The sequence below is a fragment of the Mesocricetus auratus genome, unplaced genomic scaffold (assembly GCF_017639785.1).
Source record: "Mesocricetus auratus isolate SY011 unplaced genomic scaffold, BCM_Maur_2.0 Super-Scaffold_100041, whole genome shotgun sequence".
NCBI classification, from domain to species: Eukaryota; Metazoa; Chordata; class Mammalia; order Rodentia; family Cricetidae; genus Mesocricetus; species Mesocricetus auratus.
This window is the reverse complement of record NW_024429218.1, coordinates 4,674,608-4,700,277: the sequence shown is the minus strand read 5'-3', so window position 1 is coordinate 4,700,277 and position 25,670 is coordinate 4,674,608.

Sequence of the window (25,670 nt, the reverse complement as noted above, 5' to 3'; positions counted from 1 at the left end):
CAGACTACAAAAGCAAGGACTTGGCCAGGTTTCTGTTATAAACAGTGCCCCTGACCAGGAGGAAACAGTTTAGAGAGAATGATGTCCACATTCCCAAATATTGTTCATAAATGTTTGTTTTCATTTAAATGGGGTTGGTTATAAACGGTTAATGAACCCAATCAATATCTTTTTAAAGGTAAAATGGAGATTATGGTATAGAATGAATATTTTGTATTGAAATGGATTTTCATTTACTGATGCAAATTTAAGATCAATTTTGTGATATGTATATTTCTCCTCTTATTTAGGTATTGTGTTTGTATAGCTCATTTAAAAATGTAATAAATGTATAATTAAATACAGATTATAGATAGTTACCTATAACAGTCAAAACTTAGGTTAGTTAGGTTTTCTAGATATATAGAGATCTATTTAAACTAGATAGGCATTCTTCAAAACCTTTCAAAGACCTATAGAATATGGCATTAAAAATGGTTTAGGGTTTCTCTTGACAGTGAGATACAACTGCTCCTGGCAACACTAACTGTGTCAGAAGGGAATCTGGACATTGAAGAAACTGGTTATGGAGTTTGTTTCCAATAAGGCAAGACTAGCCATTTGAGCAAGAAACTGCTCTTCTCTGGACTGTTTGACTGCTGTATAAAATGGACATTCAGGACCCACAGGAAAGTGACTGCTGAAGCAAAATGGACATTGCTACAGGTTCCTGCTTCATGGAAGAGTCTGCCAGACATCCTACAGGACACAGAGAAGAGTGACTGACAAACTGCCAATACAGGTGGACAGTTTAAAGTTTCCTGCTTTGCTGAGTAGTCTGCCAGACACACTATGGCCTATGGGCTAAAGATGGAACATTACAGAAGAACTTCGGGTGACTGACCAGACAGCGAGTTGTCTCTGTCAATTCTAGAGTTTATATATTATCCTTCTGTGGTCTTTGATGGTGTTGAAGACATAGTTATGATTATAGTTTTCCTTAGTTATGATAAAAATAAGTTACATATAAGATTTTAGACTTACAAAGATAGGATAGATAAAATATTTTTTAATCTTGCTAAATGTTATTGGACTAAATATTGTAATTATAGTTCTTGCTTAATAACTATTTTGTTATATATAATTTGACTATGTTAAAGTTAAAACCTTTTTATTTAGACAGAAAAGAGGAGATTATGGGGGGAAGTCTTTTATACATATGTTTCTCTTATTGATTGATGAATAAAACACAGTTGGCCAATAGGGAAGCAAGATCGGTAAGACTAAGAGAAAAGGAGGATTCTGGGAGGTGTAGGCACAAAGTAGGATTCGAGAGGAGTAACATGTCTCCAGATATTTTTCCAGTAAGAGAAGACTATGTGGAACTACTTAGATTGATAGAAATGGGTTAGAAATTAAGTCAGAGCTAGCCAATAAGAAGCCCTAGTTATTGGCCAACAATTTCATAATTAATATAGTGCCTCGTGTGTTATTTGGGGGCTCTGAGGCAGCTGCGGAACCAGACAGGAATCCCGTAACACCTACCCTTGGATTACATAACTGCATACTGAGGGAATGTAGAGGAACTCTAGGAATTAAGGCACACATAGAAAGTGTCGCTACCCCAATACCCACTTGGTTGCTTTAGAAAGCTCAGAGGAGGGCAGCCATTCCTCTCAGCTAGGGAGAGGAAGCAGGCTATCGAGCAAAGGGCCCAGAGGAAGCATCTGCAGGGCTTTCTGCCTTCGGATGTGTCAGCTTTTCCCCAGAAATGAAGAAAGTGAAAAGGACACTGAAGCAGGGCATTCCCACAGACTCGAGAGCAAACTTTCAGAAGTTTAAGCAAAGCCCCTGGCTTAGGAGAAGGAGCAGGGAGAGGCCAGTCAACGTCAGATCGAGAAGGGTCTTAACATCGCCTGGACAGCATGCTAGGTAAAGATGGTAACTAGAACGAGGACAGTTCCCTCTACAGCTGGCCAAGGCTCTGGTTGCTGGCTGTGTGTTCACCAGTAGTCAAATTCACTAAGACCAGAATACAGGCAAAAACTAAGGACTTGTTCAAAAAAAAAAAACTCTACTTCCCAACTCAGGGATTTGTGTGTGTGTGTGTGTGTGTGTGTGTGTGTGTGTGTGTGTTGCTTTCTTTTCCCAGTCTGTCTGGGACCCTCTCTTCCTTGTGTCCTGAAGAGAAACCTGTAGCTTTGTAAGGTTTAGGAAGATACCCCATCAGCGGAGCTGAGCAGATGAGTCTCACGGCTACCCTTGCGGTAAGTGTCTGTTTCCGTGACGGCTCATTAGAGTCAGAACGGTGACCGAGGCTCAGTAAAGAAACTTGCAAATAAATAGAGCAGTCACTGGCAAATGCTTGCAGCCAGCCTTCGCCTCTCTGTGAGCACGAATTCTGCTGCTTGGTCAATTGCGTCGTCCTGCACAGCCCTCTTGCATGACCTAATAAGTAGAAATGTATCGCTCACCCAGCAGCCTCCCAGACGTGCCAGGACCCTGATTATCTGAAGAGATCTCGGCCTTACAACAGTATCTCAGAGGCTCCTTTCAAAACACAATCCCATCTCTGCCAAAACCAACACAGCTAATGAGGATGGAGAACCTGCCCTGGAGCATCCAACCCTGTTCCATCCTGAAACAGCCCTGGAAGGCAGGTGCAACCATTTGCAAAAGAAAAACCCAAGGGTCAGAGAAGCCAAATGATGACACAGGGTCACACGGTGTCTGGGGAGAATGAGCTACACCTCCTCTTGCTTCCTAACCCGGAGTGCACAGCCCCTGCCTTTGTCTAGCAAGGTGACCTGCGGACATGGAAAAGAAGGCCTCCTTTCTTTCCAGGATGGAACCTATCTGGGTCTCCTAGCTTGGTGTTCTGGTTTTGTTTCTGTTGCTGTTATAAAACGCAATGAGTAAAAGTAGCTCAGGGGAGACCAGGTCATGCATCTTACAATTCTAGATGGCAGTCTGTCATCAAGGGGAAGTCACAGAGACAGAGCCTAAGTCAGCTGCTCCTACCACCTCCACAGTCATGATCAGTCAGGAGCAGAGAGGTATGAAGGCACCATGCTGCAGGCTCCCTCCTTTCCTCTTACACAGTTCAGGCCCAGCCTATGGAATGGTGTTTCACACATCCAAGGTAGGTTCTCCTGCCATAATTAATAGTCAACACATCCCCCAGACATGCACACAGGGCAAACCGATCTAGACAGTTAATAGGTTGAATCCCTCATCTTAGATGATTCTTTGCTTTAGCAAGCTAAAATTACAAGTTAACTATCATCTAGGTACATGCCAAATCATCCTGACTGTGGTAGCTCGTAGCCTCTTTCAATTACAAAAAGAAGAAGAAAGAAGAAGAAAGGAAGGAAGGAAGGAAGGAAGGAAGGAAGGAAGGAAGGAAGGAAGGAAGGAAGGAGGAGGAAATGGTAAAGAAGTTAGTGATTGCCTTGCAAGCCTAAAAGTCTCCATTCCATAAGCCACGACTGTCAGAAAAGGGGGTAGTCTGCCCGGAGAACTTTCCTTCACTCTGTTCCCCAGACCCAGCCACCCAGTCTTGTCCCTAGCACTGCTACAGAACACCCGCTGTAACCTTTCCTCACACCTGCTTACATCCCCTGTGCATCCCACAAATCATCCCGTCCTAACCTTCCACACATTCACTCGTTCCTATGTCCCAGACCCCAGCTTCAGCAGACCCAGGACAAGTGGGCACCTCTCCTACTGCTCCTGAGATCTACTCCCTGCCCCCAGCTCTATAGCAGGAAACCTGCTGTGTTCTCCCTCTCTTCTTTGACCACATCCCCAGCCTTTCCTTCCAACTTTCCTTCCCCCAACTCCAACAGGAGCAGGCATTCCCTACAAACACAGCTCGAAAGCCCAGGAAAACAGGCAATACACAGCTACCACACTCTTTGTGTGTTTCTTGGATGCAGCAGGGTTAATCCTTTTTCTCGTCAATTCTGCTAGTCTGTGTCTTTTTATTTTGAAATAGAGTCCACTGATACTGAGGAATATCAATGACCAGCAATTGTTGATTCCTGTTATCTTGTTGTTTTGGTGGTGGTGGTGGTGGTGGTGGTGGTGGTGGTGGTGGTGTGTGTGTGCTTGTGTATGATTTCCTTCTTTTTGTTTTACTGGTTTGTGATTACTTATTCCCTATGTTTTCATGCATGTAGTTAACCTCTTTAGGTTAGAGTTTTTCTTCTAGAGCTTTCTATAGGACTGGATTGTAAATAAATATTGTTTAAATTTGACTTTGTTACAGAATATCTTATTTTCTCCACCTATGGTGATTGAGCATTTTGCTTGTTGTAGTCTGGGCTCTTAGAGTCTGCCATACATCTGTCACAACTGTCCAAGACCTTCTGGCTGTTAGAGTCTCCACTGAGAAGTCAGGTATTATCCTAATATGTGTCTTTATACCTTACTTGGACTTCTCCCCCTGCAGCTTTTAATATTCTTTCTTTGTTCTGTATGGTTAGTGTTTTGATTATTATGTGGTGAGGAAACTTATTTTTTTGGCTCAATCTGTTTGATATTCTATAAGTTTCTTGTGCCTTTATAGGCATCTCCTTCTTTAGTGTATGATAATTTTCTTCTATATTTTTGTTGAAAACTTATTTTGGGCCTTTGAGCTGGGATTCTTCTCCTCCCTCTATACCCATTATTCTTAGGTTTGGTCTTCTCATAGTCCCAGATTTCCTGGATGTTTTGCATCAGGATTTCTCATTCTCACTGACTGATATGTCCACACTTCGTGTTGCTTTCAATTAAGCTGTTGGCCAAAGAGTTCTCATGGAAATCCCCAGAGAACCCAGGCTGTTGCTGAGACAAAAGATTGCTCTCTGCAAACTGACAGAGGGGCCCACTGCCTAGAACAGCACCCACATGATTCATGAACATGGAGAAGTCAAGGCGGTGCCCTCATGGAGCTTTCAAGCCTGTGTCCTAGTCTCTTTGGTGAGGGAAGGCACTCTGAGGCTACCAAAAGAGAAACACAAACACCAAACCAGTCACAAAACCTGTGATCTAGGATCTGTCCTGCCTGCAAGATACGCTTGGGCAATGGGGACACACAACTTGTGGGAGTAGTCAATCGATGTCTGATATGACCTAGGGCCCACTCTGTGAGGGGGAACACATACCCAGCGCTGCTTGGGTAACCAAGAAGCAGAGAATGGAGAGCCCAGAGACCTAGGGTATAAATAACACTATGATCTTAAAAAACAAACAAACCAAAAAAACAAAAAAGCAGAACAAAATAGTAAGATGATTCCTATACTCATAGGTCAGTGACTTATCTAGTCATCACCAGAGAGGCCTCCTCTGGCAGCAGACAGGAGTGGGTGAAGAGACCCACAGCCAGACAGTACGTGGAGACAGAGTCTGAACTGCAGGTCTTCATCGAACCCTCCTCCCCACAGCTCCCGGGATCCCCCGGAAGATGAGTTGGAAAGTTTGTAAGAACCGAGGGGATGGAGGACGGCAGGAGAACAAGGTCCTCTGACCCAACTACACAAGGCTCACAAGGCTCACAGACTGAAAGAGCAAGCTCAGGGCCCACAGCACCGCACTGGGGTTTCCGCGTACACGCTGTAGCCACTGCTCAGAGTCCTGGTGGAACTCCTGAGTGTGAGAGCAAGCCTGTCTCTGACTCTTGTGCCTGCTCATGGGACTCTTTTCCTTCTGTATGATGGTTTTTGCTCTATCTTATATGTTATTTTGTCACATTTGGACGCTATCTCTTAGAAATCTGTCCTTTCCTAATAATAAAAAGAAAGTGGATGTAGAAGGGAGGGGAGTTGGAGAGGAACTGGGTTAAGTAGAGGGAGGAGGGACTATAAGCAAGATATATTGTATGAGGGACGAATCTTTTTGTTTGTGTCTTTCCAGATGGGGTTTCTCTGTGTAACAGCCCTGGCTATCCTGGAAGTAGCACTGTAGACCAGGCTGGCCTCAAACTCACAGAGATCTACCTGCCTCAGCCTCCCAAGTGCTGGGATTAAAGGCGTGGCTCAATTTTCAATAATAGAAAAAAAAAGTCTCCATTCCATCTGCAGAACTCACGTAAGAAGGTAGGGCATCGGTGGTGTTTTCTTAAGTCTCAATGTTGGGGAAGTGGGGACAGAAGGATCCCTGGGGCTCACTGGCTACCCATTCCAGCTTAACCAATGGTCTCCAAGCAGATGAAAGGCCTCGTCTCAAATGAGGTGGATGGCATTCCTGAGAATAACAGTTGAGGTTGTCCTCTGGCCTGTGCATGTACACTCACACAGGCACATGCACCCACAGTACCTCAAGCACAAGTACCCATGCGCAGATGTGTACATGAGTGCACACACACACACACACACACACACACACACACACACACACACGTCAAAACAAACAAGACCTAACTTCTTACCCTCCATCAGCAGTGTTCTGTTGTCAGAACTTTCCTTCTTGAGAGGACTTTGTTGTTGTTGGTGGTGGTGGTTGTGGTGGTGGTGGTGGTGGCATTGTCCGGTGAAGTTCACCATTTTCAGATGTCAGATTAACTTGTTACCATGTAAGCGCCTTTGGAAACTATGAGATTACAGCTCTTCAAAAGCATGCTGGAGCCCAGTAACCCTTCTCCGAGAACTAAGATGCAGTTGAAAGGATGGGAATGGAAAATAAGTCCTCTCAGCTGCCTGCACAACTGCCCACAGGCTTAGATGTGTGCTTTGAAAGGTTGATGCCCACACAGGAAGATCTGCCCCATGCTGCTGCTTCTGCTGCTGAGTGCACAGACGTCCACTGGCAAATGCAAGGAACCTGGTCTGCAATGCCAGGCTAATCCAACCCACGTTTATGAACATCCCTGTTCTACGAAATCAGGCGTGTTTGCCCTTCACATAAATGAGTCACGATAGTCCCAAGTGCGTTATTGGTGGACACAAGTTTGATCTAAATAACACATGATCTCCAGGTTTGCACTCGGACATTTTTATAGAACAAAAAACACCAAATAACATTAAGTACTATTTATATTTCTCTAAATTTTCTTCAAAACTCTGTCACTGCCCTTCTGTGCTTGCATTTTTAAATTAATTTTTATTTAAATTAAAAACAATCTTATTTTACATGCCAATCCCAATTCCCTCTCCCTCCCATTCTCCCATTACCCCCACCAATCCCTTACCCTACCCCCTATCCACTCCTCAGAGAGGATAAGGTCTCCCATGGGGGAAATCATCAAAGTCTGTCACATCATTTGGGGCAGGACCTAGGCTCTCCCCCATGTATCTAGGCTGAGAGAGTATCCCTCCATATGGAATGGGCTCCCAAAGTCCATTCATGCACTAGAGATAAATACTGGTTCCACTGCCAGCGGCCACATTGACTGCCCAGCACCCCCAGCTGACACCCACATTCAGGGGGCCTGGTTCGGTCTGATGCTGATTCCCCAGCTGTCAGACTGGGGTCCATGAGCTTCCACTTGCTCAGGTCCCCCTTCCCCCTTCTTTTTTCTTTTTAGCATTGGGGTTATATTCTACATTCGACTCTTTGTGGTTGTTGTTTTGGTTTTGAGGTTTTCTTGTTGCTGTTGTTTGGAGACATGGTTTCTCTGTGTAGCCCTGGCTGCCCTGGAACTCACCCTGTAGATCAGATTGTCCTCAAACTCAGAGATCCCCTTGCTTTGCCTCCCAAGTGCTGGAATTAAAGGTGTGCACCACCAGCACCTGGCTGATGTTTTCTACTCTTTAAGTGAGTTTTTTGAATGTTGAGATACAGTGTTTACACTTTGCTCTGTAAGAATACATGAGCACAATAGCTTCAACTGCATTTTTGTTTCTTCTAAACCAGTTTCCCAACTTGTGGGTCTCAACCCTTTTAGGGGTTAAATGACCCTTTTCCGTGGGTTGCCTAAGATCATCTGAAAGCACAGGTATTGCACTACAGGTCGTAACAGTAGCAAAATTACAGTCATGAAGTAGCACAAAGAATAGCTTTCTGGTTGGGGGTTACCATGGCACGTATTAGAGGATCGCAGCATTAGGAAGGTCGAGAACAGCTGCTTAGAATCTAAACTCTCAGCTTAGCCATTTATTAACGGAAAGTCCAGTTAGGATGCACACACGCATGCGGGCACTCACACAGTGGCACGAAAAGAGCCTCAGCTGGCCTTCCCTTCCCCCATTGCTTCCAGAGCCTGGTCAGGGTCTGGCTACTGGAGTTCAGGGAGACAGAAAAAAGGGAGTGCTCAAGTCTTGGGGTTTACCTGGGCCAGTTTCCTGAGCCCTGTCTCCAAAGGAATTGTAGCGCGTTGCAAGGCAGAACTGCGGTGTGTAATTAACTGCCCCCCACCCTTCCCGATGATGCTGTGCTGTGTGCCTTACTGTGGTGACTGATCTGCAGCATCTAAGCAGGACAAAATACCACGCAAATACTCTTCTAGAACTCAAACCCTCGAGCCAGACCTGACTGCCTAGGTCTGGAATCCCAGATGCTGGGGCAGGAAGATTGAGGCCCGCCTGAACTACAGAGCAAGATCACCACCAATCTGCTCAGCACAGTGAGACTCTGCTTCAAAATTAGCAGTAAAAAAATATTCTGGGGACACAGCTCAGTATATAGTCCTGGACCGGCACCACAGGAAGAAATTATAATTAAAATATTCAATTTTGAGCAAAACTGTGTTGCCCCACATTCAGTTCGCTTTTCCGTATTCTTTGGAGTGCCTGAACTGTGTTCTCATCTTAGCATCGAATAGGCTCTTCATATTGGTGTAATGTAGAGACCTCAATAAACAATATTTGTATCTTTTATAAAATTTTCTCTCCTGTAATATATGTAATGGTAAACTGCCCCTCTTATTTTGAGATTTTATTGTTGTCTTTAAAATGTTGTCTTATTGCTATTTGCTCTACAGAACATTTTAGAAGTCTGTATTTAAAGTCCCATGTGTGAAGCTGAGAACTAGGAGTGAAGGTGAACTCATAGACTCCCCCAAGCTACCTTGAGGACAGACAGATCCCCTAGACAAGGCCACAGACACCATCCGGGTGGCCCCAGTCACAACCCATAATAGAATCTGGGAGAAACTCTGCTGGAAAGTCAGCTAGTCCAGGTAAGAGACCGAGCAGGCTGGGGTAGACCAGAAGCCTGGACGCTCCTGAGGGCTCAGAGGTTATAAAAAGCAGTCTCTGTCCACCTAAAATAAATCACAGTCACCGGTTCTTACTCTGTGCAGTCTACCATGTGGTTTATTAGGGAGAAAAACATCTTATGTTAGTTTAGGAGGCAGGCAAGCCCACACCAACCTTCCACTGACTCTGTGACATCTTCGGTTTTCCCAAATCTGGAAACCTGTTTTCTAGCTATAAAATTTTTACCTGGTTCCAAAGAAAAGAGAAGAAAGGAAAAAGAAAAGAAAAGAAAGGTGATGACTAACCCTTCAGTGATTTCTGATAGTGGCTGTTTAAGCTTTAAGCTTTTGGCCCCAGGAAGCAAATCTCAGCAACTCTGAGTTTCCCTGTACCTCAAGTTTGCACACGGCAGTTTGCCCTGTGACCTCAGCCCTCTGGGAAAACGTCATCTCTTTCCATTTTCTTTTAAGATCAAGAGTGTAAAACTGTATGCAGGGACTGGAAATGACACAGGGTTTCACTACGTTCATATACAGCAAAGCAAGGCCACCATCTTTACAACAGTCTTGAAATTTTGCTCAGGAGTTTCCTTACCTTGAATTAGCATAAAATCATCACATTATTTCATCACCCAATGTTACCCAAATACCAATAATATTATGATTGATATTTCACCATTTGGGTTTTTTACCAATGAGGACACCAAAGTGAAGTAGCCAAATCCATCAAAAGAGCTTTATTAAAACAGGGCCTGCTTTTCTGCAGGATCATCAAGTCCATCATTTACAAAACAGAATTTACCCAGGGTAAAGCCAAGATAAGTCACAGCCAATTAACACGAGGGCTGGATAGCCTATCGCTGGTGTATGCATCTTTCTGACCCTAGAACACACCCCCCCCCACACACACACACACACACCTCTCTTTCAAATGTACAGGGACATGCCAAGGGCATGTGAACATTTTTAAAGGCCAGCTGTATTGCCTTTCCCATGCTCACACTTTCTAACGAGAGCAGCAATTCGGCCAGGGCTCAGGGCTGACTCCTTGGGCACTGCACCCTCCCTGTCCTCGCTCAGATCCTGACTTGCAGGTGGTATTCAGCTCACTCAGTCTGCTCTCTTTAAAGAACTTCTCTCTGCAAGGTGCTTTCAAATTCTAATGAGATCTCCAGATGTCTATTGCCAAATACCTGTGGTCCTCCACACACTGGCTCACGAGTGCCTTCTTTTACCTTCAAATAGCCTCTGTGTGTTTGAAAGTTTATTTCTCAACAAGTTCTGTTTGAATACAATTCAAGGTATTATTTTTATCTAAAAGCTTTGACTTTGAAATTTTTATTTTTATACCTGAAGACATTTTCAGTTTACATGGTTTGCTGACTAGAGGGTTGACAGGTCCTGTTAAAAACAAGTTGTCAGACTGATTAATGTCTGTCCTTAAGACCTAAGACTAATTCCAGCATGCTGTGGAAAGCTACTCACCCCACCTTTGTGCTGGTGAAGATATTGCGGGGGCCGGGGCGGTGGTGGGGGTGGGGTGCTCAACGCAACATCCTCTGCATGACCATAACGTGTGCTGGGAATGTCCATCCTCTCCTGCTTATTGAAAAAGGTAGCTTTAACATTGCTGTTTGCTTTCGTGAAAAAATAATGGGCTTTAACTTCTAGTGACATAACTTGGGAAGATGTGGGGGGAATGTTGCTTTGCAGTAATTTTTTGTTTTTGTTTCTCGGGATTGCTGCTGCTGTTGTTTTGAGACAGGATTTCTCTGTGTAGCCCTGGATATCCTGGAACTCACTCTGCAGACCAAGCTGGCCTCAAGACTAGAAGATCCTCCTGCCTCTGCCTCCCAAGTGCTGGGATTAAAGGTCTATGCTGCTGCCACCACCACCGGGTTGCTTTACTATAAACGTTAGCCTACAAGACAACCAACTGCACACAAGGCCAGAAGCTTCTGACTGGTCAGAGCCATGTCTTCCTGGAGGGAGGATTCCCCTTTTCCATCCTGCCTGGCGAGCAGACCCCACCCATCAACAGGAACAGGTTTGCACTGTGCCATGCAGGCCTCATCATCAGCAAAGAGCACCTCTTCCTCATGTGGACATTTCTATGATTTGTAGTATTTATTTCTCCACGGTCACAGCTGTAAAACAGAAGGTCACTCTGTAGAATTCACAAGTCAAAAACTACTGACCGTCAGTCATACAGAATTCAAAACTGTAGTCACAACACTAAGGTTATCGTCTAATTTCTTATAAAATAACTTGCAAAGAAATAATAAGATAAAAGGAAAAAAACAACAATCTAGTCTTTAGTGAAGGTCAAAAGGCATCTGATTAGTTTGTAAAACATAACTAAAATTTGCTAGTCTCAAGAATGTTTTAATAGGAACTAGAGAGATGGCTGTGATTAAGAGCACATATTGTTCTTCCAGAGGACCTGAGCTCCGTTCCAAGCCCCCACATGGCATCTTACAGCTGCTATGACTCCAGCTCCAGGAGATCTGATACCTTCATCATCATCAGAGTGGCCTCCAAGGGCACTACGCTCATGTGCATAAACTCGCTCACACAGACACAGACATTTACACATAATTTTAAAATAATAAAAATAAATCTTTTAAAAATATTTTACAATATTAAACCTTTTCCATTATATAATTAGACCGTGTGACATAAAGTTTAACTTGTTTTTCTAGTTGACAAATCTTCAGTACATTATCGTATATGACATGGTATCTTGAGCCATGACTTCATTGTGGCATGACCATGGAATAATTTGTGATTTATCTTAGATCCTTATCATTGTTGTAATGAAATCATTTAAATCTTTTCTACTGATTTTCAAAAATATAACACATTGTTTTTTAATTATTGTTCCCAAATTGTACCACAGCCCTCTTGTTTTGTAGTGTCAATGTTTAAAACCACACAGCCACCAAGGAATAAGGGATCTGTTATGTCATCTTATAATTTCTACAGGCATCTGTCATACATTTGGGTCCTCTATTTTTGCCTTCATCACTTAATTCAATCCATGCATATGAAATTCTCCTTTAGTTATATAATTTTCATGACAAAGGCCTACTCCAAGAGTTTGCTTATGAAAACATGTATTTTTGTAATTCACAAAACGGACAATGGCTGTTCCCTACATTACTTGACACACATTGTATCTAAAACAGTTGTTATATTTTACAGTTATTACCCAAATGATTCTGTTATTTTTACAACTACTGGCCTCAGAAGTTATGCTACAATGTTGCCAATGTTTATTTTGAGCACAAATGACTTCTGCAATGGTATCAAATTCTGCTTTGATTTCTACAAAACATAATGAATGACCATTATCACACTGTATATTTTTTTGAATAATTTTCTTGCCAACAGCTAGCTAATGTACATTTGAGGGTCAATCAGGCATATCAGCTCTTTCCCCTTCTTGGTATAGCCTCTGATCACATGAGTGATTATTATGTGGAAAGTTTATGTAATTGTTAATGGCTACCATTATTTCATTCCCCTTAAGAAATATGTAACATATAGAATGCACTCACTCATAAGTGGATACCAGACATAAAGCAAAAGGTACCCAACCTACAATCCACAACCCCAGAGAATCTAGAACCCTCTTCCAGAAACAGATGGAAGCAGATGCAGAAATCCACAGCTAACCAATAGGCCAATCTCCTGGAGTACAATCAAAGTGAGGGAGGAGCGATAATATGAACAAAGGACTCAAGACCATGATGGAGAAGCCCACAGAAGCAGCTGACCCAAGCTAGTGAGAGATCACTGACTCAGGTCTGACAATTGGGGACCTGCATAAGAGTGAACTAGACTCCCTTAATATAACAATGGTGTGACTGGGACAATATATCAGGCCACTGGCAGTGGGTCCAAGATCTAACACTAATGCACAAACTGGCTTAGTGGAACCCATTCTTTATGGAGAGATACCTTGCCCAGCCTAGACACAGGGGTATGAAGTGGGGAAGTGCCTTGGTCCTGCCTCAAGAAGACTTAGTAGACTTCCTAGGGGAGGCCTTACCTTCTCCAAGGAACAGATTGGAGGTGGGGGAGAGTGGAGGTAGCAGGAAGAGAGAAGGGAGGGGGAACTGGGATTAGAATGTAAAAAAATAAATTAATAAAAACTGCTAAAAAAGAAATACATAACAAATACTGAGTTACTGCACAGTATTTGATTTTTATTTTTGTTCCTAGAGTAATCATCTGAGGAACAACTATAATCTGGCCATTTTCTTCATCTGGAAGAATTCATTTGTCACTGTACTATGTAGGAATCATACCCAGAGTGCCCTAAGGCCATGTGCTGGAGGACCGGACAGTCCACAGTGCTACCAGAAGGTGGCAGAGCTTCTAGGAGGTGGCGCTAGGTTGGTAGGCGGGGAGGATATTGGCTCCAAGCCCCTTCCTGTCTCAGGAGTGTTGCTTCTTGGCCTCCATGAAGTGAACAGTCCCCATTCACCACGTCTTCTCACCATGATGCCCTTCCTCCAGCTCAAAAGTCAGACAGCTAACTGTGGCCTGACACCTCAGAAACCAGGGGTCAAAGTAAGCCTTTCTTACTTCAAGTTCATTTCCTCGGGCATTTTGTCACAGTAACAGACAAACAACTAACACAGATCACTTCTGGAATATTCCCACATCGATTTCTGTTGCAATAGTGTGCTTCCTTAATAGAAGTGCAAGATTTCCAACAGCAGTATAAGATCCTTTTGTCTGATAGTCACATGCAGTGCCTGGGTTTGGACCAATGTCTGCATAGGGATCCTCCCTTCGATCTCTTTCTGTTTATTTTGATACAGTGGAGTAGAGATACATGCTTTCTACAGCACATGTGGAGAGGTCAGAGGACAGCCTCTAGGAGCCAGATGTCTTGCACCATGATGCAAGTTCAGGGATCAAACTCAGGTCCTCAGGTTTGATAGCAGGTACCTTTCCTCTCGGCTCAAGTGTCTCTTGAAACGCTAAGAGTTGGCTTTCAGGTGGAAGGTAAATTTCCACCCTGTTTCGTTAGTGGCAAATCTATGCTACGTCTAGCTAAGAAGCGTTGCTATAAAGTGCTTTCCTCTTGTGGTCTGTCATTCCCCAGAAAATGTATCTAACCAGCCGAAGAAGTTTTCCTTTTCATTTCTGATTTCTGACAGTTTCTCAACTTTTTTTTCTGTTACAGATGATTCACTCAAATTTCCTCTTCAACATATGGGAAGATGTAGATCTTTTTCAAAAAAACTATAAATTTTAAAATAATATCACATCTCCAAATTAGAGGTGTATTTTGTTACAGTATCCCCATAGTATCAACAATAAAGCCAAATGCTATAATAAAATTAACAAATTGTTACATAGTAATCTTTAATTTATATCTATGCAAAACATACTTTCTGAATTATTAATGGAAATCGAATTGTTGCATACTAACTTGTGTCACAATGTAAGACTCTTACATGAAATGGTAACTTGGCAATGCAATTGTAGCCCAGAAAACAAGTACCAGATGGCATAGACTGTGACATAGAACAGATAATCGAGCCAGCATGGAAAGCCAGTAAAATAGTTTTTTTTAAGATTACCAAGATAAGTAAGAGTTTCCATGTTTGGAGACCTGGTCGTCAGATCAGCAAGCTCGGAGCTGCTCTTGGGGTGGAACACATTCCCCTTCTCAAGGCGAAGCAGAGCAGTGCTTTTGTGTCACGGCCGGGCACTCCCAGCTGCTGGGAATTGGTCACACTGGCTTGGGTTTGGTAGAGCAAAACTCTTTATTGTCACAAGGCAGAAAATTGACACAACAAGGATGCAGATCATCTATTTTAGGAGTCAACAAGAATAAAAGACCCAATCTGTCAACAAGGATGGCTGTATTTGAGGGCCCCCCACTCCCCGTTCCAGGCCTTTTATATTTATATTTTATATTTATATCTGGCTGAATTGTCATCACCGCCCATGTGCAGAATAAGTACATGAGTCTTTCTTCTTCACAGTCTGAACTTTTAGCCTTTTAAGTGTTTCTAAATGTTCGTGTCTTTTGTTTCCATTGACTCACAGTGCACATACCTGTAGGTTCCATGGCTGGTGTGAGCAACTTGTCTGAGGCCACAGAGCTAACAAGACCCATGCCTTTGCCACTGTCCCACGCTGTCTCCCCACAAGGAGGCCACCAAATGCTTCCCATGGGGCACACCCATCACAGTGTGTTATTGCGCCTCCTAAAGCCAAGCTCACAGAAGCAGCAACATCGCAGGAGGGAACACTCTATTTTGTCTTGCCTTGTTTTTAAAAAAAAAAAATATTTTTTCAACCTTGCTATTTCTATCAGAGTTATCCAAGAATCACACAGAAATCTTGAATTTAAAACTCAGATGGAATGGAGAAAAACTGCTGTAGACAAATCATTGTCCCTCAGAAGAAATATTTCCTGACGAGGTAGCTAAAGAATTATGCGGACAAACAGAAGAGCATTAGAAAACTGTTTGGTGCTGAAGGCATAGGTTGAGCGCTTGCCTAGAAGGCACAACGCCCTGGGTTTGATCTCCAGCACCGCATAAACTAGGAACGGAATACATACCTCTAACGCCAGCATCTGGGAGGTAGAGGTAGGAGAATGAAAATGGGACCTGGGGAGATAGCTCAGTGGGTAAAGTATTTGTTGCTGAAATGTGAGGACCTAAGCCTGAATCCCAATGGCCCACATAAAGCCAGGTCCCGCAGGAGTGTCTGTAATCCTAGCACTTCCACAACAATGAATGTGGAGAGAGGATGATCCCTGGAGACCCACAGCCAGCAGCTCCCAGGGAAGAGACTCTGCCCCAAACATGGAAGGCACTGACCAACACCCAAGGTTGACCTCTGACCTTCACATGCTCACCACAGCTATGCATGTCCATTCTCTCACATACAAACACACAAAGTTCCTGGTTAGTCTCAGTTATGTAGTAACTTTGAGGTCAGCCTGGGATAAATGGTACCTTGCTCCAAAAAAAAAAAATTGGGTTTTGCTGCTTCAAAGTGAGAAATGAATGCTTTTTGTAAACCCCAGGGACTCCCTGAATTGTCCTTATGAAAGAAAAGAAGCCAGCATGCAACCCTGAAGGGAACACAGGGTCTTACATCACACGCGAGTCACAGGATGCTCCCTGAGATTTGGAGTAAAGCAGATTCTGTATGAAAACGAGGTACATGCTGTGTGTCTCCGCCCTCCAGAGGCATATGGCGCTATCTGAATGCAGGGCTCATAACACATCCCAAGCGTTGGCTCTTCTTCCCTGCATCCCCTGTGAGGAGCCTGCTCTCTGGGCATGCCCACACTGGAACTGCTTGGGCTGCGGTCCATGTTTCATTCACAGGCTCAAAGGTTTAATGGCAGCCCCGTCACAAGAGCATGAATCACACACAATGAAGCTTCAGATTCCCCAACATTCTTGAGCAAGATGTGCTGAGCCTTGTGTTAGGTTTGGCCCACAGAGACTTTGTCAAAGGAGCACTCTGAGTTCAGGGGATCTGGGACACAGCCACCTTCTAGCACCGTCATTTGTTTGGGGTGGTAAGGTCTCAAATTAAGTCTATTCTTGCCTTTGTTGCAATGCCCAGATATTGTCTACCTGAAGCATAAGTAATTTTTGGATCAACTCAATGACAGAAAAATTAAACTAATTTTAATCAAATGAATAAAACATCGATTATGCAGACTGCTTAACTCTATAGCTGCATATGTTGATATTACGTTGACAGACACCAAGTGCAGTGTGTCCTAAATAAAAGCAGGCATCCTATCAAAATCCCAGCGTGATTCAGACACACCCTCCGACCTCAACTCCTCCGACTTTATTCACTCCCTACAGTCACTTCAACTTCCTCTCCTTTCTTCAAATGAACCAGGCTTCTTCCTGCTGACCTTCTGAACTTCACGATTCATCCTCCTAGGACGTTCCGTGGCCAGGTAGACGTGGTCTCCACCTGCCGCTCTGATGTTGGTCCGTGTACGTCTTTCCCCCTTGGAGACCCATTCCCAGATCACAAGCCTCAGTGGTTGTCTTCTGGGACCACTCAGCAGCTTTGGTTTTCTTTATATCATTCTTGGTCTCTAAAAGTGTGTGGTTTGTTCATTTGCTGGGTTTTTTTGTTTTGTTTTGTTTTGTTTTGTTTTCTTTGCTTAGCATATGCACCGTAAGAGAAGCACCTGGCCATAACTTTTACCATCTCCTGGGAACTGAACATGTGCTGGCTGAAGCCAGATGTGGCATGCCTCGCCTGTAATCGCAGCATTCAGGGCTCTGAGGTAGCAAGGCCACAAGTTCCAGATGTAGTGTTAGACACGGGGAAGAGGGCTCGGTGCTTAAGAGAGCCTGCTGAACTTGCAGAGAACCCGGGTTCCATTCCAGCACACCACATTTGGGTGGCTTCCACCGGCCTGCAACCCCAGCTCCAGGGGCCCTGATGACTGGCCTCCTTAGCACCTACACTCACATGTACATATCCATAGACATAACTTAAAGATTACAAGTTAAATGAAAAATGCTATATTGGCGAATGAAAGAAAACTGAATAGACACAAGAATTTATAAAATCTCTAGCAAAGGAACTCACCCCAAACTCAGTCAGGAGTTAGGGTGAATCAGCATCCGTCTACAGCACAGGGGAATGACTGAGGGAAGGAGACACTGAATACACCTTTGTTTGTAAATAAAGGGCTATCCCCCAATTCGGGCAATGCACTACAATGTATAGTAGGTGGAGTTTTCTTGTCCTGACCACCTGCCCCCAAATAACTGACACTGAGACTTAATATAAATTACACATGCTCGGCTGATAGCTCGGGCTTGTCACTACCCAATGCTTACATTTAAATTAACCCACATTTCTTATCTATACTTTGGCTTGTCACCTCATTTTCTACATGTCCTGCTTCCTTAGCAGCTGGCTGGCATCTGCTCTGACTCCACCCTTCTTCTCCCATCATTCTCCTGCCTGGCTATTGGCCAATCAGCATATTACTAAACCAATTAGAATGACAACTCTTTACAGTGTGCAAGAGGCCGCTCATTTTTCTTCAGTTCTGCTTTCTCTTGACATGCCTCCCTCCCCTAAAGATAAAGATAAGGTAACCACATAATGTAAAGGCTATAGAGTAGACATGTCCTGAGTTCCTTCTGGATACAAAATAACAGAGATGGCTGCAATATGATGACTGTTAAAAAAAATGAACCAGAAACATGGTGTTTTTACTTACAGGAAAGCCACTCAGAGTGACTGCCTGCCATTTATTCATTTGCGGAGGCAAAATACTAGTGGTGTTTAACAAAACAGATAGTCATAGGACTTTTACTAAAATATTGGGATGGGAGTATCATTGTAACAGTCTATATATTTTCAATAAAATTAAGAATATAACCATTCGGGGCCCAGAATAGTGGAGACAGGCAGATCTCTGTAAGTTTAAGGCAAGCCTGGTCTACAGAGTGAGTTCCAGACTAGCCAAAGTCACATGGAGAGACCCTGTTTAAAAAAACAAACAAACAAAAAAGAATAAACAGTCAAGTCCATTTAATATTTGTTATTTTGAGTTATTCACACCATGGTGGATATGCTATTTATGGACCTTATGTTTGCAGGGCTTACAAAAAATAATAATAAAAGAAAAACTATACTTTTCAAACATATTTCCTTGTTTCAAGATGGCTCTCATTGGAAACACAGGATTAGAATGCAGGATCTTAATGCCAAAAAGAAAATGGAAACACCCAGAACTGTCCAAAGGGCAGTCAGTCTGTGCTCAGAGGTGCTGGCTCATCTGGGTTCAGCTGTGTAAATGACTCCATTCAATCCTCTGTGAAAAGCTGTAAGTACTTTTCTGAACACAGTGTAGACAAAATTGAAGCAGACAGCACAGAATTCTAGTTATTCCAACTGAAAGAAACAAAATTCTTAGCAACTCAGCACACACTGTTCTCTCCCTGCCCTCTTTCTAGATTTTTACACTGGACACTTTTCCGCTCGTTAATTCATTTATTCAGACAACAAAAATGTTAGCACTGTGCTAAACCACAAAGAATTCTTCAAATTAGTGTTATGTCTGCCGAAAGGCCCAGTTCTGAATTTCAAATTACCTTTTTAAAATACACTGGTCAAAGTCAACAGCTGTGTTTCTTGACAACACTGGGCTTTGCTCAGTGCGGGGTCAGAGGGTGGGTGTTAAATTTCATACTTCAGAGAACAATCCAGGCAAATGTTTTCCTGTTTTGTTCTGTTTGACTTTAATATACACATAAAATAATGCTCAGGAGGCAGAGGCAGGAGGATCTCTGAGTTTGAGGTCAACTTGGTCTACAGAGTGAGTTCCAGGACAGTCAGGTCTATGTGGAGAGAACATGTCTCAAAAGAAATAAACTCTGTGCATCCATTGTATATAAATTCTTCATCTCCTTCCTAAGAATGTGTCACCTCAAAATAAAACCTTGTACCAATGAGCCCTTCCCCATTCACCCCCCCACACCCATCCCCCCATACCCCACACCCAGCAGTCATCAATCTACTTTCTGTGTCTGGGAGCTGACCTACTTCAGGTATTTGCACGTAAATGGAGTTACACAATGTGTGATGTTTTGTGGCTGGTTTCTTTCACAATAACGAGTTAAAACTTCACCCATCTTGAATTTCCGGGATAAAAACATTACATTGTATGTATATATCATGATGTATCATTGCACCCTCTGACAGATGTGTGTTTTCACTTTTTGGTTAAGGCGAATTGTGCTTCCGTGAATATTGAATATATTGATTATTCCTTAGAGTTCAGGCTGTGTAGCCAGTTCCTCTAAGCTGAAATAATACATTCTAGAGGGAGACTCTTGAGACCCAGGAAGCAAACACGTTTCTCTTGTTCTGGAAAGCTAAAGCCTACAAGAGTCACAGGATCCTGGGAGAGTCTCAGTAAGCACCTGCCAACACAGTCTCTGGAGGCGGATCCCTGACCGGAGGAGCTGTCTGCAAGTTTTACAGAGCCTACCAGGGTTGCAGCTGTGTGAGTCTGCCCGCGCGCGGTGGGGTGGGCTTTCTGATGATGCAGTTGCCTGTCAGCCATCCCTGTTCCTGTAAATAACCCGGATCAACTCTCGGGCTTGCCTAGCTGTACCTCAACGTAGCCGCTATTGCTGTCTGTCGTCAGTTCCGCGTCTGGGGTAAATAGATGTTTGTGCTGTGTCTCGCCAAGAGGGGTCTCTCACAGGATTCCCTGGGAGTGGAACGCTTAGGTCAGATGGTAATTCTAGGTCCAATTTTCAAGATTGCCATCAGATTTTCCCATAGTACCGAAACCGCCTTATATCCCGCCAGCATTGTCTATGGGCTCTGAGCGCCGGCTTGCTTGATCTCCTTTTGCTTGTCCAGTGAGTGTGAAGTGTCTTTCACCATGGGTTTTACAGAAAGCTTAAACACAGAGGAACTCATCAACTAAGCCCCTTAACAACTATTGCTGGTCCTACAGCACAGGTTATGTTGTAGCAACCGTGAAAATACTCATAGTGATAGCACCTACCTTACACGTACTGATATTCCTAATTCTTGAGAAGCATGGAGCCCTCACAGCCCTACATGTAAGGTCTTATTATCAACTCCTCTATGCAAAGGAAGAGACCGAAACTGCAAGATCCTAAATGGGGTGAGGGAGCCCTGGCTGCACTTTCAGGAGACGCAGGTTCAATTCCCAGCACCCATGAGTCGACTCACAGCTATCTGTAACTCCAGTTCTAGGAGACGCCCTTCTCTGGCCTCAGTGGGCACCTTCTGCGTACGGTGCACAGACAATACATGAATGCAAGACGCCCATGCTCAGAAAACAGTCTTTAAATTAAGATCTTACATGAGGGTCTGGGGAGATGTCTCAGTGAGTAAGGTGCTTATCAAGCAAGTATGAGGACCTAAGCTCAGATGCCCTTAACCCACAGAATCCAAGTTCTCCAACAGTGAAATTCGAGTCCCAGATCATGCATTAGTCAGCCTGGCATGCCCAGCAATGAACCCTGCCTCAAACAAGGTGGAACTCAGGAACTGCATCCAAACTCTGACCCCATACGTGTTCATGACACAAGTTCACCTGCACTCACGCGCTCGTGCACACACACACACATATACACACACACACTCACACACACAACACGCACCATATACACAGTGCACCAAAGATTTCTTTTAATGACCTGAGTCTATAGCCAGTGAATACTGAAAACTGGTTTAAAATCTAAGCAGGTGACTTTGACTTAATTTGCTGTTGTTTTTATTATTAGGTTGAAGCCTAATGGCCTAACAAATGCAAGTTGGCTAATGTATGTTAGTTACAATACAGAAGTTGGAATCTAGGGACCAGCACTGTATTTGAAATACATGTGTGACTTGGAGCTACCTATAACTGCAGCACCTTCAGCCACCTGTGGGGGCGCCATTCTGCCTCTGCTGTCCAGTCAACCGGGGTTCTCCGCCCTCTATGAGTTCCACCTCTGTCTGACTGTGATGACAAGAAATGTCCGGCTTTCCTTTTAGGACACTCTCCATTTCCCCACAGACTTTAGAGGAATAGCTGGTGGCAAGAGAGGAAACGTTCCACAATTAGATCACTTGACGGCGCCTCCTTCTGCGACCCTTGCCAACACCCTGCTTATTATCTTCACCTGGTTACTAGGCAGCGACCGTTCAAACTCCTTTGATTACTCCGCCCTACCTAGTTTCCCCGCCCTAACCACTATGTAACGGGCCCGAGGAAAACAAAATCTCGCAGACTGATCAGCCATGTGGTTTCGCTGTCCGTTTCTCTTGTCTCTTGTCCCGTCATCCCAGGTTCCCGTGGGCTCGACCTTTGCTGTGCCCTGATGACCGGGGCACCACCCTAACCAGCCACGCTCAGCTCTCCGCTAGTGAGACCCTCCCTTCCATTAACCTTGCAGTGTGATTTTCCAATAAAAAGAGCATTCTTCCTGTGCCTCCCAACCCCCAGTCCACAGCAGTCAGTCTGCGGACGGTCAAGAAAGACCAGGGGCCTTTTCAAAAAGACTTCCATAAAAAACTAACTACTGACAAAAGTCACGAACCACGGAAGAATAAAAGAGCAAGAAATGCCACAAGATTACCAATGATTCAGAGAGTTATATAATGCCCTTGATTCCCCAGAGGGTTCTGCAATCTTTGCCTTCTTCATGCCTGTCATTCCTGGTTGGCTAAGCAGGGTCCAGACGTCTCTTGGTGTGTGGTCATCCTGGCTCTTAGTGTGTGGCCATCCCTCCTAACAACAGTTATCGCGCTAGCCTCCACCTCAGCATCTGTGGGGAACGTCCCTGTGCACCAAGCTTTACAGAACCAAGCAAAGACATGGGACTCTGATGGCCGGGAGACCAAGGGTTAGCTTTCAGCTTCCCCTCTGTCCAGCGGCTTCAGGAAAGTTTCTTACTGCTCCATGCCTCCCTTTGCCTATCTCCTGATGCTTGTGGTGAACCCTGCCTTGCACCCAACCTGTCAAGCGCTTGGCACAGAGCCTAGAAGCAGCTAATTTCACTGTGACCACCAGCTCTCAGACGGCCTCACCATTCCATTATCTCACAGTCCCTTCTTAGGTAAGGTTGGAAACAGTCTAGAATGAAAAGAACACTCTGAGTCCTCCCGTATCTAAATTGCTTCCTCTTCCCAGGCTAGTGCCAAGAGGCATTTTGCAGACGGGTCACGTCTTTCACCTCCTGGTGCCCCAGACCACAGAAAGCGTACAAACTGACACAGGGATCCAAGCTTTGCTCTTAATTTTAGCTGAAGGTACCACAAGCCCCCTGTCTATCTTTCTAAGCCAATCTTGTGGAAGTTCCAAATAGACACTTGGCCCAAAGTTGCTGCTACAGTAAAAGGTGTCATAGCTACTGAAGCCACAGGTCAGGGGAGGGGTGGCTCCAAAATGAGCCCTCTACCTCATCGCTGGGAGAGCTGACTGTCGGTGGATGGAAACGGAACTCCGCACGCCCCACCAGTGACAGGTCAGTTGAAAACATTGGCCTATTTTAAGAACAAAGTTGAAATTGGCCTTTTATGGCTATTCAACAGCGTACAGATAGTATCTGCAGTTGTTTACTCCTTTGCCATGGCGGAGTTGCTGCTCCCTGAAGCAGGTGGCCTGAAACAAAGTGTTTAAACAAAGCACGGGTAACTATCCATGCTTATCCGTCCGCTCTCTGTGCACACTTTACAAAAGACTCCAGCATGCTCCAGACAGAAGCAGGCCCACAGCAGAAAAGAGCATGTCTGTGACACACAGTTTGGCCCGCGGTGATCCCAACCGCTCTCTTGCTTGCTCCGTTAAATGGACGATTTTTAGCTCTTGGCTCTTTTGACCTTCGGGATACTTTCTGAAGCAATGTGTGATTGTTCTCCTCCATAGAAACAGCCTGTTCTGTCCTCTTGCCATCACGCAAGCACCTCTTTGTCTGTCCCAATTAGACCCACCGTCCCTACTCATACCGGGGTCCCCCCTACAGGTCTCCAGGTCAATGTCTGTCTTTCTCTCTTTAAGGTACAGACAACCCCATGGCACATGACACCTTCTACTGGAGGAAACTGAAACTGAATGACATATCTCAGTTAGAGAGAATTCTAAAGAGAAAAGTGTTTCCATGCCCCCAAATAAAGCAACTTGAGGCAACGCTGCTACAATACACCCTATTTACAAGTCAGGGAGTAGCAGGGCAGATATGAGCAGGGGGAACTGGAGGGCAGTTTCCTGGAATCAACTTAGCAAAAACCACCCCAAAATACTTATAAAAAGTCACACTTTTAATCCCAGCACTCGGGAGGCAGAGGCAGGCCAATCTCTGTGAGTTTAAGGCCAGCCTGGTCTACAGAGTGAGTTCTAGGAGAGGCTCCAAAGCTACACAGAGAAACACTGCCTCAAAAAATCAAACAATAAATAAATAGGTAAATAAGCAAATAAAACTTAAAAAGGTCTTGCCTTTAGATAAGGCGATTCTATTCTATAGAACAATTATGCATAGGTTGATATTCACCTCAAACATTAACAAAGAATTTCACTTGTTAATTCATTCCTAGTTCTTTTTTCCTACGTCTGCGTGTTTGCCTAAATATGTATAGATGTACTAAACATTGGGGTAAGACTTCATATACTTGTTGCATATGTGGCTGGAGAGACAGCACAGTGGCTAAGAGAGCTCTCTACTCTTACTGAAGATCTTAGATCAGTTCCCGGGAGTCACAGTACTCATACTGCGTGGCTCACAGCTGCCTGTAGCTCTAGCTCCAAGGGATGAAGATATCCTCTTCCGACTTTTGTTGGCACTGTACTTATGTATCACACACACACACACACACACACACACGCTAAAAGTAAGACAAGTAAGTAACCTTGTCTTAGTTAGGGTTTCTACCGCTATGAAGAGACACCATGACCATGACAACTCTTACAAAGGAAAACATTTCATTGGGGGAAGCTTACAATTTCAGAGGTTTAGTCCACTATCCTGATGGCAAAAAGCTTGTTGATCTGTGAACAGACGTGGTGCTAGAGAAGGAACTGAGAGTCCTACATCTTGATCTAGAGGCAACAGGAAGTAGTCTGAGACATTGGGGCATGCTTGAGCATATGAGACCTCAAAGCCTAACCCCCACAGAGACACTCTTCTTTCAACAAGGCCACACCTACTCCAACAAAGCAACTCCTCCCAATAGTGCTACTCCCTATGAGCTTATGGGGGCCAGTTACATTCAAACCACCACAGACCTCCTATCTAAGAAACAGTGCTGCTCATACAGGGCTGTGTCTTCCCACATCAAGGAAATCAATCAAGACAATCCCACATAGACATGCCCACAGGCCAATCTGATGTAGACCATCCCCCACTGCAGATGATTCTAGGTCAAGTCAAGGTGACAATGAAAACCAACTATCACAAACTGTATATACAATTTTCAATGGCAGCTAATGTGATGTTCAAGCTTGGCATGAACCCTAAAGCAGAAAAAGGAGATTGGTGAAAAATAAAGAAATGGAAATAAACACAGTAGTTGAACAAGAGTTGTGGCCATGCTACTTTTCATTTAGCTAATGATATATTGAGCACATATAGTGTTTGGGTTGTGAAGAGCTGGAAGAAAACTCCAGAATTCCTACACTGCATATACAACTCTTCTCTGCAGTCTAAAATTCACTCAAGAAAATCTGAGACATGAGAATAAAGGAAAGGAGAAACGAGTAAATGAGGAGAGAGACTCATCCTGTATCCAGGAATGAATTTTGAAACGAAGCCAGGTTGCGGGAGGGGTGGAGATCATCTGCTGTGGTGCTGGCAGGAAGTCCTATTGTCCATCCAGGAACAACACTTTCTCAGGGAATGGACAGAAATGGTTCTTTTCAACTCTTCCCAGAGCCTTTCAACTCCTACCACAGAGCAGATGTCTCAGAACAGACTAACTGGTGGGCACTTGTCCCTTTCTCCAGTCAGGATAAAACTATCTGTTTGGGACAGTAACCCAGATGCCCCTTTTGGGGGAGAATAACTCACCTGCGAAG